At 44.0% G+C, this 16382-nt stretch overlaps 1 protein-coding gene and 1 long non-coding RNA gene across 3 annotated transcripts in view; one reads left to right on the top strand and one right to left on the bottom strand.

Annotated features, from left to right (window-relative positions):
- The window catches only part of b4galnt4a (beta-1,4-N-acetyl-galactosaminyl transferase 4a), a 140403-nt gene that overhangs the window by 87323 nt on the left and 36698 nt on the right, over nt 1–16382 (bottom strand). The window lies entirely within an intron of this gene.
- Nucleotides 10757–12385, top strand: LOC133477899 (uncharacterized). Its single transcript, XR_009788511.1, has 3 exons — nt 10757–10976; nt 11074–11278; nt 12137–12385. It is a non-coding gene; the product is annotated as an uncharacterized LOC133477899 (long non-coding RNA).

Here is a 16382-nt window from a genome sequence, read left to right as displayed (position 1 = left end):
CCGAATGTTAAATTCATACCTATTTGACAGTGTCAATTGAAAAAAATGAGCTTTTGTTTGTTTTTGTTTTTTTTCCGCAAATACAAGCAGATATTGTATATCATATATTGTAGCTCCTGCATTGTGTTTCATTACTTTGCGCAGATGGCCATATAGCTACGGATCCAAAGGGAGATTCCCATTTTCCCGCTTGCACATGTCAACATTCAATATAAAAAATGAAAACAATTCAGAGCTTCAAATGATTCCTGTTTTAGTCAAAGGGCAGCACCCTCGAACAAAGCGCACAAAAGTCAGCGCCCTTGTAGAACATTCGCATTGTGCTCCTTTCTTCGACCTGTGACCTTTCTCACCGTCAAAGTGCTTTGCTGGCTTCACTGGGAATGTCTGGGTTAGGCCCCGGTGTGTGATTGCTTCAAAAATGCTGCTGTAACCACTGCCACTACAAGAATTGCACCTCACTTAAGACATCATTAAACGCTTCTTATTAGTCGCGCTGTGCTTAACGTATTAAGCACCAAATTAACCTCTTGGTAAGTTCCTGATAGCAACATCTTGTAAATTGCTTTGAGTGAGCTGATCTTCTATTTGACCACAATGACGGAGTACAGTTGGGTTTGACACATGGAGGTGGGGGTTGGGGGGGGATAACAGGGTACAGCAAACCGTATACTTTCAATAAATGATTGATAAGACCCATCTCCTCTTGCCCTCAGCCATACCACCACACTGTGAGCTCATCTCAATGACGTAGGCTGCACTTGTGCTAAATGCTCAATTCCTTTCCTCTCTTCCCTCCAAAGGGAACATGTTGAAAGATGTATAAGGCTGTGGCAACATTAGGCTTTTTTTAACCTTTTAGAAACAGGAGCAGGAGAGAGAGACATGAGGCGGCGGGCAACAAGGATAGGGATTCCGAGAGGCTTCGGAGGGGTTGATTCCAATAGTCTCACTAATGGGGGAGAGGAGCTCGACTGGGTTGGAAGAAGGAGAACTCGTGAGACGGCGTAAAAGAAGAACCCTGCGTTTAAGAAGAAAGGAACCTGACTAATTACTCAATGGCTGTCTTTTACAATACACTGCTTTTAACAGAGCCAGAGCTCAAAGTTTTACAAGGGTAATGACAATCAGGCATGACACAATGCAAGATTTGACGCTGAAATCCAGTGTAATGGTTGTATTTGGCTCTTTTAGGTCTGACAGTGACCGGTTCAGGCACACAGACAGCGTGTGCCTTGGCGGGGGATGGGCAGCAGTAGGCAGTGCTGGCCCAACAGAGAAGGCTGATTATAACAATTACACCGGACCGATGTGTGCCATTAACCGCGCCGTAATGAAGCCGAGCGGCGGGCCGCCGTGACGCTGACGAATGGGCACGGCTCCCTCTAGCCATTCAGTTCACGCAACCTCTTGAGGAAAGTGAGAGCACCTGAAGAGGTGGTGGTTGTTGAAAACAAAGAATCAAAGACATTTCATATGGAGTGGCGCAACAGGAGGTGTTTGTCGACTAAGGGCATGCGGGGCAGAACAACACGCCTTATGTGCTGTCATGCGGGTCAGGGCCAATGAGGCCCTCCACCCTCCATCCTCACTCTTCAAGGCTCCTCTGCAATGTTCTGGACTGCACTAATAACTCACTAAAGCTGCCACTGAGGGAACATTCAAATCTCAAAAAGAAAATCATGTTTTGGTTGGAGACAAATAGACGATCAAAGCCCCAAGGCACAGTGCACTCAACGATTAATAGGCAGCCAGAGACAAAGTGGAATGACCTAATTGCATTGATGGAGCATAACCACAATCACGCACATACAAACTGGCAGCGAGAGAGTATTGCTTTAGAGCTCATCTAATAAATACAATCAATAATGTTTGCATTAGCGAGTTAACCAACATTTGGGTGCTAGTTTCAGACTAAAACTAAAACGGTGTGTAAAAAGCTCCTCGTGATATATTTACAATGCAGCTCAATAGTTGGTTAATTGTCAATGCAGCTTTACTACTGCTGCGAACATGGAGGAAGAACTTGAGCAATGAAATGCAAATGCAAATTTCTTGTTCACGGAGGGACTATGTGCGTTTCACTGCAACACAAAGACAACTGACTGTGCCATGAGTTGATCTGATATTCACCATTCATCTTAGATTGGATATAATTATGAAATCCATAGGGGTAATAAGAAACATGATTGAAAGAACTGAAACTGTTAAAAATGTTTGTCCTCAGCATAATGCCTAACCAGCTTTGCGCCGCTCTAGTCACTAATATGCAGAGGCGGGACCAAGTCATTGCTTTGCGAGTCACACGTACTCCAAGTATCAAAGTCTTTCCCCTCAAGTCCCGAGTCAATCACGTTATAGAGCCGGGGGCCACCGACGTTTTGGAAGCTGAGAGCTACTTCTTGGGTACTCACACACTTCTGAAATAACACATTTGCTCAAATTACATTGAATAATATCTTATTATTATAACTTTGTATTAATCATGAATGACATTCATTTATATGAAGACACTGATCACGTTAATGGAGTCAAGACATAAAAACAATCAACATTTTTATAAATCTCTGCCAGTGTTTACATTTTCCTATGATCATTTCTACAACATTCCTAGACAATCACAATGTCCCATCACTAGTAAGCCCCGCGCGATACCCATGGGGTCCTCGGGCACTAGCTGGTGACCCCCGTTATAGAGCTTTTTAAGAGCTGGAAAATGCACTCTGGTTCAGTTAACAACATATTCGACGTTAGACATTCAAGTTTGCAGCAATGCAGTCACTAGTGGCGTTCATGTAAAGTTCTTAAAATATTAACTCCCAGTCGAGTCACAGACTGTCTGATGAAACCATGTCTGGTCGCCCGTTGGTGTCACTGTTGCCTGTTCCAACTCCCGAGTGGCATTACTCAACAGGGTGTTGGTCCAATCCTTTGACTGGTGGGGAGTTAATTAACTTAGCGTCTGGGGGCAAACTCGGCATCCTGGTGTCTCCGCTTTGAAGGGCCAGGCAGCCGTGATTCACTTAGCGTCGGCATGGCAAAGCAAATGTCTGTGTCTTGTTGAAGATAGTTTGTGGTGTTGATCCGTGACTCTGGAGTTAACGTCCACCTCGGCGGGGAGCGGCGGTATTGCAAGGCCGGGGCGCCGGGTGACATCTTTTGCGTGGCATGTCCGCTACAATGGCATGTCCACGAGTGGGGGCTAGCATTATGACGTACGGAGATGGCGGCAGATTTCACAAACTCTGACATAAGGAGGAGGTTAGCAGAAGGAGTAATTGATTCTGGAGAATTGTGATAATGCTGTAGCGCGTAATTTCTTTCTTGTATATTAAGTTGTAGACTTACAAGCTGTTGTTGATTTGCTGTATAGGTGGAAACTCACTCCCTTTTCCGTAGCCACAAACACAATTACAGCGCAAGAACAACATACCAGGACCCACAGTTAATTCAATTTGTGAGTAATGATAACTACCAAATATGATAACGAAAGTATTTTTAACTTAACAGACTACCATACAGCACTGCTAAACACAGTAATCACAATGTGTTAAACAGGATCATCTGCTTGTTTCAAACTCTTTGGCACCTGTCTGGCTTTGTGGTGTTTGGGAACGCACACAGGGAAATTTCCCGAGTTGGTGAGTATTTCTCATGTCACTTATTTAAAGAATCAATCATTGTAAATCTTTTGTAACTCTTCTGTAACATTCTTTTTGTTTTCCGATTCAGCAGTGTACAATCCAAAGGAACTAGGAAAGGTGGCAAACATGCTGGAGAACACTGAAACATAGTCCATCAAGAACAGGAAGAGAGCAGTTTTTTCTTTCATGCCGTCACTGAGCTTATAAACCTCGTAAACGTTATGAACAGAATCGGTGACGAAGGACAACCATGACGGAGTCCAACCCTCACCGGAAACGAGTCCGACTTACTGCCGGATATGCGGACCAAACTCTGACACTGGTCCTACAGGTACCGAACAGGGTGCTCGGTACTCCATACTCCCGAAGCACCCCCCACAGGACTCCGCGAGGGACACGGTCGAACGCCTTCTCCGAGTCCACAAAACACATATAGACTGGTCGGGCACCCTCGAGGACCCTGCCGAGGTTCTAGAGCCGGTCCAGTGTTCCTCGGCCAGGAAGAAAATCACACTGCTCCTCCTGAATCTGAGATTCGACTTCCCGACGGACCCTCCTCTCCAGCACCCCTGAATAGACCTTACCACGGTGTGTATACCGTTTAAAAGTTTTGTGACGATAAAAGTTGAACTGGATTGGAAGATATTTCTAAAAGCCTGAGGTAGTTGAAAGTCAGACAGTCTTCTGGAATGGAAAGATGTATTTTCTGAATGAAAACACTTTTTTAAAACTCTGCAAGATCTCTTCAGGGGTGAAAGGTCCTTTTCATCTCAACACTCGGTTGTCATAGAGAAAACACAGGAAAAAGAAAACATTCCCTATGAGTGATAAAATACCTCAAATGTGGTAGTTAGAGAATATAGCGCCAAGGTATTCATTGTGAGTCCCCACGAAAGCACACTGACGCTGTGTGAACACAGAGCACACCCAGAGGAGGCTGCGCCGATCCCAGCTGCAGAGATAAGGAGCCCAAAACCACCATCGCAGACCGTGTGTCACCAGGGAAGCATTAAGAGGGAGCACAAAGAGGCTGCATGCTTCCCGAGCCCCCCTTGCTCATTTGCATACATTTGTAAAGGCTGAAACGAGGGCCATCACGCTAGGCTAATGCGCCGGCACACGTTAACTTGATTCGCAGCAGAACGGAGCGGCCAAATGAGGTGAAGGCGCTAGCTGTAAACTTTGTGTGATACTTCATCCATCTTGTGGGCTCCTGACAGGCGAGAGACAGCGATGCAGACAGTCAGTGGGCGCCAAAGCCTCCTTTCAGACAACATACAACAGTTCAACTTAAATACAGAGCCGAATAAGTACGTGTGTCTCCTGGCACTGAAGCATGTGTGCCGCAAAATGGGGGAGAAGGGGGAAAAAAAAAAAATCACATTGTTGTTACGGAAATAATGAGAAAGAAGAAAGAGATGTAAGAATATTGAAGGAAAACTGGAGAGATTAGATATGCCCGACTTGAACACAGACCCATATCGGTGAAGCCTCAAAATACTAAAGACTGAACCCCGAATAACCTTCCTCGCTTCACATCCCCCTCTGCCTTTCTCTCTCATTGTGTGGTTCTAACGTTGGTGGTGCAGTTCTCTGCTTCTTGGTCTTATTTGTACTTCCAAAATGGTCCATCTTCTCAAACCAACTCATTCGTTCGTCCCCTTTTTTTGTCAACATCCTTTCAATCATATACCCGCAGGCCATTAATATCTTGTCTTGTTCCCTTGCAAGGCCACAGAGGGGTCATTGTCTCATCATCATTCCTAAGAGTCATTACACTTTAGATCACGTTGCCTGTGTGCCGAAAGCGAGAGATGCATGAAAAAAAGAAAGGTGAGGGTGGGAGGACAAGGAAAGAAAAGAGCAAAAAAGAGGAACGATGAGGACAGCAATGGTAAGGCTTTACAGCATGAAAACAACAGATAAGAGAACACGGGGAGTGGAAAGGCGGACAAGGGAAAGATGAGAGGGGAGAAAAGAAGAGGCTGATGTGCTGCATACAAAGAGGAAGGAGGCAGAAAAGGACAGAAACAATAATAGCCTTGTCTTATCACCGCGCAGTGATGAATTCCCTTCTCGGTGGAGTCTCCCGGCCCGGACCGTGCCTGATGACAAAGCCCCTCCATCCCTCACGGCACCCATTGCTATTTATGACTGCCACTCTTCCACCAGCAGCCACGCAGGGACCAGCCGGGCTTCATTTCATCTCAGGTCAGCGTCGTCACGGACCCGATGACGAACCTCAAACGAGGCCTCGCTGCCGCAGGCCCTTCGACTCCGGCAGCCACGCAGGGACCAGCCGGGCTTCATTTCATCTCAGGTCAGCGTCGCCACGGACCCGATGACGACCTCAAACGAGGCCTCGCTGGTCACGTCCTCGCTGCCGCGGGCCCTTCGACTCCGGATTCCCAGGCTTTAACGGCTTCATTGTTAACTGATACGCGTTACGGCGACCATGGAGGTATAATATGATGAAAACAAACCTTTAACACAGGCTGCTCAACCACACATCTTCTCAATACACAGAAACAACAACCTAGTTAATGAACATTAATTGACAAGAAGGAACTCCCAATTTGGCACATGTATACACATGTATCCAAAGAGAAGTCCAGCAAACAGGATCACGGCCCGACAAATCCAGCAGATGAAGATGTCGTTTGTGTCTTCTTTTGTTACAACTCCCGTTTTCTGTTGAATGCAGTGTTGCTGATTCCATTTGTAAATGAATTTGTGTACAAACTGCACGTTGTGAGGCATTGTTTAAATAACTTGTCTGTCTTTTTTTTTTTTTTTTTTTTTACATCTTCTCTTTGTGGCAGGGAGCTCTGTTGCCTGGGTGAGCCTCATGCAATTTTCTCCCAGTATCATTCTCCAATCGAAATCTGGGCCTGAATCAGCCTCAATAAGCAACAAGCAATAAGCACTTGGCCAGGCAAATAATTCATGAAATCTGCTGCAATTGTTTGCATTTTGTATGTAGTGTCTGTTTATCCGTTCACTTATTCCTCCTTGGAATTACTTTTTGTACTGTCCAGCGACGGTACAGGCCCGTCACAAACGAGAGGCCGAGCCATTGGTGGACACCGCTAACGACACTTTGGAAATGAAAAGGAGATGTGAAGCGGCAGGTTCAGCGCTCGGACAAATTTGCCACTCACACGCAGGAAGCAGAAATAGGAGACACACTTAGTACACAAAGGAGCAGAGCAGGAATGATGGAGGCAAACGTGCGACACCAACTGGTGACGTTAGCAAAGACGTTGAGGTAGAAGGCCGCGTCCAAAACACGTGCTGAATGATGGCACGATCGGAATAAAGGAAAAGGTCAAGAATTGTATCTTTCTCAATAGTTTTGCCGGTTACTGTGCCGCAACTGACCCTCAGAAGAAGACTGGCCTTGTTTATTTATGATAGAAGGGTTACATTTCCTACGATGAAGCATTCAAAAGAGTGTTTTGTACACACACACATTCATAAAGCTGTCACATATTTAGCCAATTCAACACTTTAGGGAACCGTTTCTTGTGCTTAAAAAAAAAAAAATCACTTTCAAAGAAATAACCTAGCCGACATGAAAGAGGATGCGACCGACCGTCAAGTTAAAAGGGAGCGTGTTAGTCAGTAGGCTAATTGGCAAAGCATTCTGAACGCTCTACTTTGATAGCGACAGGATTGTCAGGGGAGAGCAAAAAAGAGGCGAAACAATCCGCATAATGGAACAGATGCCCGGCCGGCTTACTTATTCTTTGAGAGCCCGCAGTCCACATCGCACCGTGTCCAACACGGGTGTGGAAATAATTCTGCCTCGTATGCGTCGATGCCTGGCAACCTCGGAAACAGTAATGAGCACCCATCCTGTGCTGCGACGGGTGCAGTGTTCGCTCTTGCTGCGCAGGTTTGCAGACCTTGTGGCTGCTTTCAGAATTAACCAATCACATTCAAACTCATTCGAAACCCCAATTCAAGTTCACTTGTTCTAGTAGGCTTTTCCTGACATGTTTGGCCTTCTGAAGGTTTTGTTCTAACATTGAAGTTTGAGTTGAGTTGACCGGTACTCGGAACTGTTCATAATTCCCTCCAACTTGACGCAATCCCCAGTTCCAGCTGAAGGAAGACCGTCCCGAAGCACGACGCTATTGCCACCAGGCTTCATTGCAGGTATAGCTAGGTGTTGTTCTTCTGTGTTTGCGCCAGAAATAACTTTTGGAGTCATGGCCAAAAGGTTCAACCTTGACTTGTAACACTCCAACCACATTTTAATCAGCATAGTATAATTCCACACACTTTAGCTACCTCCAGTGTAACTGAGAAATAATAAGTCTGCCAAAAATGCATTTTATATGTAATACAGAGGAAAAGGAATATGTACAAATGTTTTTTCACTCTCCCTATTGTTCTATGTTCTATATAATGTATCAAAACATGTCTTGTTTAGTACGTTGCTTCTGAAAGAAAAGAAAAAAACCAGCAGTTTAATTGTCTTGCTTTCCGGCCCAAGTGGTCAGGTTAGACGGTATTCATATGAAACTAGGAATGGAGTTAGCAAAAAGCAATGCACTGTATTTTTGGGGTGACTACGGGTATTTTAGGTTCCTGAAAAAATGTACTAGAGTTTTAATAGTTTGTTCATTTATATGTATGTAGGGGAAATGCAATGAAGAGCACAACAACAATGGTATTTATTATGTGTATCATTTGTTTCTATGCAGCTTTCTTGCCTTTTGTCTAACGGTTTTTCTGGCATCTACTTTCATTCCCGACGCTGATCTCCGCTAATCGCCCAATTAATTCCCCCCATGCTCTATTTTGGGTTTCCATTTCAAGTGCTAATTGCTTGGTGAAATAAAATGGATGTTTTCGATTAAATAATATGTATTTTCTTTTTAGAAAAATAGATTACAAGGTGTACGAATAAAAGATATATAAGGACTAACCTTGAGTTTTATTCAGTCCTTTCATTGAGAAATGATGTCATTATTTCAAAGCTACATGAGAAAAAGAAGAAACAACAACAACTTTTTACACCGCTGAATGTGCAAAAAAAGGGCAATTTTCTCATTGACAGTAATGTAAAGCCACAGAAGAGGAGGAGAGCTGCTGACAACAATAAGATTAAACCTCCGCTCTCTCTCATGGTACACCAGAGGCTAGCGGGCAGTTCCGTGGGCAACCAATCATTCTCATAGTAGAATGACTCACGTTCAAAGTTAAAACTATCACCAGTAGGCCAATTGGACAAGAAAAAGTTCAAGACAGTCACGTCAGTCAACATACACAGCATGTTACAGTTACATACAGTGTACAGTATGTATAATTCTAAACAGAACTGTTCTTGGCTTTGCATTGGAGTATCTACATATTGTTTTAAGTATTGTTTCTAAGAAAAAATTTGGTTTGGTTGGTGTGTGTACATATATATATGTGTGCGTGTGTGTGTGGAGTTTGCATGTTCTCTCCGTGCCTGCGTGGGTTTTTTCCGGGTGCTCCGGTTTCCTCCCACATCCCAAAAACATGCATGCTAGGTTCATTGAAGACGCAAAATTGCCCGTAGGTGTGAATGTGAGTGCGAATGGTTGTTTGTTTCGACGTGCCCTGCGATTGGCTGGCGACCAGTTCAGGGTGTACCCCACCTGCGACAAACTGGTTGGATGTACTGCCAAATTGTCCGAAACGCCTTTGGGAGAAATGAACATTCAATTCACGGGCAACCGCTCGGGTGGACATTCCTGCAGTCTGCATGCCAATGGCACGCTTATGAAAAGCAAAAGCTAATCTGCACGTTCAACAATGCAGCTCTGCTAATCTTGCATAAAGCCACCACTGGCTAACAGGCAAGGTCTGATTATGAAACACTCAAATGACCTTCTCCTGTTAGTAGTTGACAGTTAAAGAAAAGACACATCAATGATGTATTTGATTAAAATTCTTCTCACAGTTTGAGACAAAATGTTAATGAGGGAAGTCTCACGGGATCAGCATTCAATCAATAAGGCGGACGAATATGGATTCTAAAGACACATTTTCCACATTAAAGATGCAGCTTTGACTGGGTAACGTCTTCACACGCGAGATGTATCATTTACTGATTTGACACACTTAGCAGCTATTAAATGTTAACTAGTATGAAATTCTTTTTTTTTTTTTCCTGAATAACAATGGCCAAGGAACAAAAACAATTGGGCAAAATGAACAAAATATGTCTGCCATTTTATTGTGTACACTCTATTATCTGCATGTTAATGTTTTGTGTCGAGCAAAACCCAAATGTTCTTCAAGCTGCGGTTCCATTCCTAATTGCAATAAGCACTGTGCGTGTTTTATGGCAGGCTGCCTTCGAGTAGAATTATGGGGGGGGGGGGGGGAATCCTAATAATCAGACATGGCGACACCCTAAATCCTGATGCCACCTTTCATATTTCTTTATAAAACACATATTTTTGGATACTTTTGAAGTATTAATATTTTCAACACATCAATTTAATCATTTGCGTCAACTTCCATGATTCTTGCTCAAATCTGGACCAATATTTTGAAATCGTCATATTTAATAGATAATAGCGGAGTATTTTTTTGTTGTTGTTACAAACCCCTTTTTACAGTAACTTGAACAGTAGTAGAACAAACTATTATGCTTGACTAACCAGTTTGTTGTGTGTGTATGCACTACTATGAAGAGGCGACAAAACATTTATATGATTTCACAGTCATAACGGCCCTACGAGGGAAACCATAACCATAATGTGGCCCACAACAAAAATGAGTTTGACACCTCTGAGTCCTCGGTGTAATAAATAGCAAAAAGAGCCATCGATATTTTGCATTCAGGTGGCAGCAGTGGGCTATTTGCTATGAGTTCTGAGTTCACAGAAGCAGCAGAAGTGCACACTCGACAAATAAACGCTGTGGTTTTGTTGCCTCGCCGACCGGTATAGTGCTTGTCCGTGTGGGGTTAAGTTCTTTTCCTTAAACGTGTGCGGAACGTGCTTCTAGATCTGCTTCCGTAAAGAAGATTTTTAGCTAAACCCAATTAATGAGCAATATGTCAATGACAAATACAAATCTAAATACCGAAGCAAGTCTTGACTTATTATGTTTGTCCAAAAGAAAATAGAATCAGAATTAGGGCTGCACTGATGACGCACCATTATGCATGCATGTCGAACAGAAAATGCAGAAGCAATGAGCAGAGAGAGGCGGAAGCTGAGAGACAAAGACCGACCAGGAAAGAGACAGCGGAAGGAAGGAAAACAGATGAACGCTAGGAGACAGAAAAAGGAAGGCAGACAGGAGGAGAGAAGTGCTGGAGGAGAGAAGTCATGAGACGAGAAGGTGGAGGGCGTTAATCAGTCACTCTCCAGCATCTGCGTGCACACGGACACGCAAACGCTTACAAATAAATGTGCCTCGCGTGTGTGCGCTCGCACAGCGATGCTCTCGGTTTCATTACAGGCCCATTTCCAATGTGCGCACTCTCATTTGAGCAGAGGAAATTGGAAAGAAAAGGAGAAAGGAGAAGTGCCTGCAGAGGTGAGAAGGGCTGAAAAGACGAGGGCTGAAAGGAGTGGACGGAGAAGACGGGGATAGCGGCGACGATTGGCCGAGCCCAGATGAGCCCCGTCCGCCACTCGGAGGTAAAAGCTGTGCTTCTGTGATTAAGGAAGGGAAGACTGGTGATTGTGAAGTAGCCAAATTGATGGCGTAATGTTGACAACAGGCAGCAGAGTTATATTATTTATTGATTTATGTCTTTTTTGCAGTCAGCAGGATGGCAAATATGGGAATGAATGCAGCAGGAGGGAACTACAATCATAGCTCGGTAGAGCACAGAGCTCCACAGAGGCAGAACTATTCTAAAATGCCCCAAAGCACCAAATTGAACACTTACTTCTCCACATGCCTGCATTTTGTCAGTAAGACTCATGCATTATTCAGTGGAAGAATTCTGGAAAATGCTCACGACAAAATATCACACATACATCGAGAGTTTAGACCGTTGTATATTCCAAAAGAAATTGTCATCACTTTTGCTGTTGTTTGCCTTTTGCATTGTGCACCGACCGCCAAGGGGTGGGGGGCATAGCACGTACAATGTAAGTTTGCTTTGTCAGCGCATGTGTTCGGGTTTTTACTTCCTGGTTCACGGAGGGCGATGGAAGACCACATACTGTATCATTTCTTTATTTAGCGGTGAAGGGGGATGCTTTCTTTGCGACTCAACAGCAAAAACAAAAATACAGTGCATGCATCTGTGAAAAAATGTGTTTGCTCTGTTTTGGAAGGCAAGGTAGGCTAATTGCATTGTGGGACTGCGGAATGGTTCCATCGTGACTCAAACAGCAAAAGAAAAACGATATATTATCCGCATTTTTGACGAATCTGCATAAGAAATTCATTGTCATGGGCTGTGTTTTTCTTGACAATTCGTATGTTTCAAGTATTTGTCACGTTTTCCTGTGTCTCTTGTTTTCTTCTCCACCTGTTCTTGTCAGCCCTCTACCTCGTGTCAACCAATCAGCTCATGTCAGCCGGGCGTGTCAACATCACCGCAAACCATGACAGAATGATCCAAACACAAACAAATATGGACCCCGCAGAAACAGAAACGTTATGTCGTGATGAGCGCAGCATCAGTGTCAACAAAAAAGAAGTTGCAATGCATTGTTCGGGAGAAAACGTCATCAGCACTCACACTTGGACTGTGCTGGGGGTTCAAGGACAAGACAAACTAAATCATGAGAAAAATCCGCCACACACACACACACACACACACAATGTAAGTGGCGCCTCCACCAGTGAACATGCATTTTAAGTCTTTACGCGTACTCGCTTTTTTACCCACACTCTCTGGCCTCTGCTCTTAAACAAGGACCCACTCTATTCCAACATTTGGGCTCTGGCCTGGTCATCCCGCTGACATAAAATGGACTTGTCAATTGGGTGGACCCCGAAAAACTGGCTAATTTAGGGGAGACAAGAAGCCTACTGTGTAACATGCTATTATTCTGGATTTTGTTTTATAAAAAGGTATTTTGACAAAAGCATGCCACGGATAGGTTATTAAAACAACTGTTTTTAATTGTAAAAAAAAAAAAACAAATTTTTTTATTTATTTGTTTATCCAGAGGCGGCACAGTGGACAACTCGTTAGCACATTTTCCTCACAGTTCTGAGGACCGGGGTTCAAATCGCATGTGTGGAGTTTGCTAATGCTCCCCGTGCCCGTGGGTTTTCTCCGGGTACACCGGTTTTCTCCCACATCCCAAGAACATGCGTGCTAGGTTCATTGAAGACTCTAAATTGCCCGTAGGTGTGAATGTGAGTGCGAATGCTTGTTTGTTTCTATGTGCCCTGCGATTGGCTAGTGACCGATTAAGGGTGTACCCCGCCTACCGCCCAAAGATAGCTGGGATAGGCTCCAGCACGCTCGCGACCCACAAAATGGATGGATGGATATTTCGCCAGGTTAGCCAATTGAGAACAGATTCTCACTTGCAATGCCGACCTGACTGCAGACAGCAGAGTAAAACAAAGCAAAAGAAAAGCAATTACAAATCAATACAATCATATAAATACATATGTAACAAAATGTACACTATCATATAGTTACATATTTACATAATACATTACATAGCCAAAAAAGCAGACTCACCACGGCATAAAACAGTTTTACTTGAAAGAAAGAACTAGACTGTATGCCCACAAACAAAGCCCATCCAGAGCAGCCTCCACCCATCTGCTCCACAAAGTAAGGCATCCATCTCATGGCCTCATGATGGACTGGTGTTGTCAAATACCGACTGCTCGTGAATGCGCCGCACACACACGCCACCACAGACCAGAGCAGCAGAAAGCAGATCAAGTGGGCAAAGTATGGAGAGCGCGGCAAAGTAGACACATAGAAGATAACAAAATGATACGCAGGGTAGTATAGACCCACACAAACGTGTACAGTCCGCCTGTGTCATATATAATACACAGCAAAGAGCGGACACACAGGTAACTGCTGAGTTGCGGCGGAGGAAGCGATTCCTCTTTCCGATTTACAATTGATGCCTGATAGTGTTGTGAGGTAGCGCCATCTTGCATCTTCGTCACCGAACCGATAACATCTTACTTGGATGTCTTTGGAAAAGCAGGCAAAGGAGAGGCGCTGTTATTATCAGAGCTTCAAGGCAGGATTACCGACTGACAAGGCCAATTACATTGAAGCCAAGATTGACACTATTCGGAAAAGGAAGAAAGATGCTTTTCAGACAACTCAAATGGTTATTTTGACAAAGGCAAAGTGGGGAACCCAGGAAATCATTCAGCACGTCATCCATGAATTGGACAGGAAAAGTCTTCCTGCATACTATTTCAATAATAAAGTCAAGTGAAGACAAAGCAAAAGCAAAAAGAAAGGAAACAAACACTCGTTTTCGTCCTGATGCAATACGCACAATTGTGAGTATTCATTAACCAGACCAAATTTTGACGGCTACGCTGCAAGGTCAGATCAGCAACCCCGATGCTTTATTTCCTCCTCCTCCGTCATTATATATATATATTTTTTTTTAATTACGGCGCTGATTATTATTCAATACTTTTTTCCAATGCCTGCTGACGCCACCGTCGTGGAGCCGCTCGACGATTTCATCGTCGGGTCTTTCGATCGCTTCGTCATGCAAGCTAGCGGATCCCGCCGTGACGACCGCAGCGATCCGCTGAAAAGACGAAAGGCTAATTCGTTTACAACTTTGCTCTCCCGACGCCCATATTCAAGTCCTCTCCTCCATTGACAAGAAGCTATCACTTCTCGATCTACACCAGGAGATTAAGGAACTCAAAACCAGCTAGGACTTTACGCACCAACAAGTCAAAGAGCTAAAAGAAGACAATGCCGAGCTGCAGTCAGTCAGCCATGAAAGTGATGACAACAGAGGTAGAAATTCTCAAGAAAGAAAACCCCCAAAAAACCCAAAGAAGCAATGCTGACACTTACAGTCAAGAAGCATGCGAATAACCTCTTCTTTTTCGGCATTTCCGAGAGTACATCTGATAATCCACAGGCTCAATGAACAAACTTCATGTCAACAGCGCTGAAAATCCCCAAGGATACACTCGCTAACATCACTTCCCAGCGAGCACACAGGCTCGGAGGACCGTGTCCCTGTCCGACATTTCCAGCAGAACGTCTTTGTAAAGTCAAAAGGGACGGGAGCTGAAGGGTGCACAGTTTGGGACGAATGACCAGTTTCCACACGAAATCAACGAGCGACGCAAAATCTTGTATCCTCTCATGAAAAATGACCGGCAACAAGGAAAACGCGCCTCACTGATTGTGGACTAGCTATCCATAGACGGTCAACTGTTCCGCGATTCCAAAGTCACCCCTTGGCTCTTCTAATACTAGAGGAGTAGTTTTTTCAAGTATGCTCTAATATTTGGTATATAGCGTGTAGTCATTTGTTTCAGGGGGGGAAAGCGCACATCCTATTGCACTGGCATGGCTTCTTTCCCTTGTTTTCTTTTGACTTACCCTTCACTTTCTCTTTATTGCACCCCCCGCTCTGCCACTTACCGAATGCTGCCTCCACCATACGCATCTATATTAGTATGTGACCTGTGCTTATATGTTTAACTTGAAATATATTCCCTTGGCTTACCTATCCGATTTCAATTTCAGTCCGTCCTTTTCCACTAGCTATAACAGCAAACAAGAAGGAGTTTCCATACTAATTCATTATAGACTACTTTTTACACTAAAAAGCACAATAATTGACCCAGAAGACCGATGCAACTATATGTAACAAATTATACGTATTAGTTCATGTATATGCCCCTAATATTGCTGATCAAACTTTGATTCACACGCTTTTTTCAAATTTTTGACCAATTTGTCAACTAATTCAACAATTATTATCGGTGGCAACTTTATGATAGTATTTAATCCAACCACAGACCGCTTAACTCAAACATTTCCAAACAATCCCAGTCTTCTTGAATATATTCATGATTTCGCATTCGTCAACATATGGAGAATACAATTTTAAAAATAGAAAGGCGGTGGTCCGGTGCCTGTGCCCCTCCCCTTGGGACTGGTCGGGGTGCTTCGGTCAGGCTCAGGTTACCCTGGTTTGGTCTGCCGCTGGACAGGCTCGGTGACTCGCGACCCCACATCCCCGTGCGGGCGGCCGGGCTCACCTTTCCTCGATGTGCCGGCTCAGCAACTCCGCGCACCAGTTGACTAACATGCCATCGCTCGTTATGGCGAGCCCTTTTAACATCTAACAGCTAGACTGGATTATGTGTGACAGATAACTGTAATTCCGTTTTTCCAAGTCAAAGACAATCCTATCCACAACTGTCATTTCCCCTCAGACAAACGACGTCATTCTTGCCATTCATGTGTACGGGGTTTGTCACTACAGATATCTACAGTTCGGTTCCACATATGCGCTATGTGAATTACCGGTATCTGCAATGGAATTGAAATATAACTATAATTTGATTTTGACTATTCATAATTCCAGTTCAATTGACCTCAATTCAAGATACAGGTATCGGCATGAAAAGTTGAAAAGTTTTCAAGAGTCAAAAATATGTTGTAGATTTCTGTCACTGGAATGATGTCTCGTCAAAACGGTGTGGTAGATATCTCAAACTGAAGTTACAAATTAGTTGCAGATATCTGAAATTCACTAGTGGCTCTCCGATAGCTACTGATCTGTAGAATTCCTTCAGGAAAAGCCCAAT

The sequence above is a fragment of the Phyllopteryx taeniolatus genome, chromosome 5, assembly GCF_024500385.1.
Source record: "Phyllopteryx taeniolatus isolate TA_2022b chromosome 5, UOR_Ptae_1.2, whole genome shotgun sequence".
NCBI lineage: Eukaryota > Metazoa > Chordata > Actinopteri > Syngnathiformes > Syngnathidae > Phyllopteryx > Phyllopteryx taeniolatus.
This window is presented reverse-complemented; position numbering and strand designations above follow the sequence as displayed.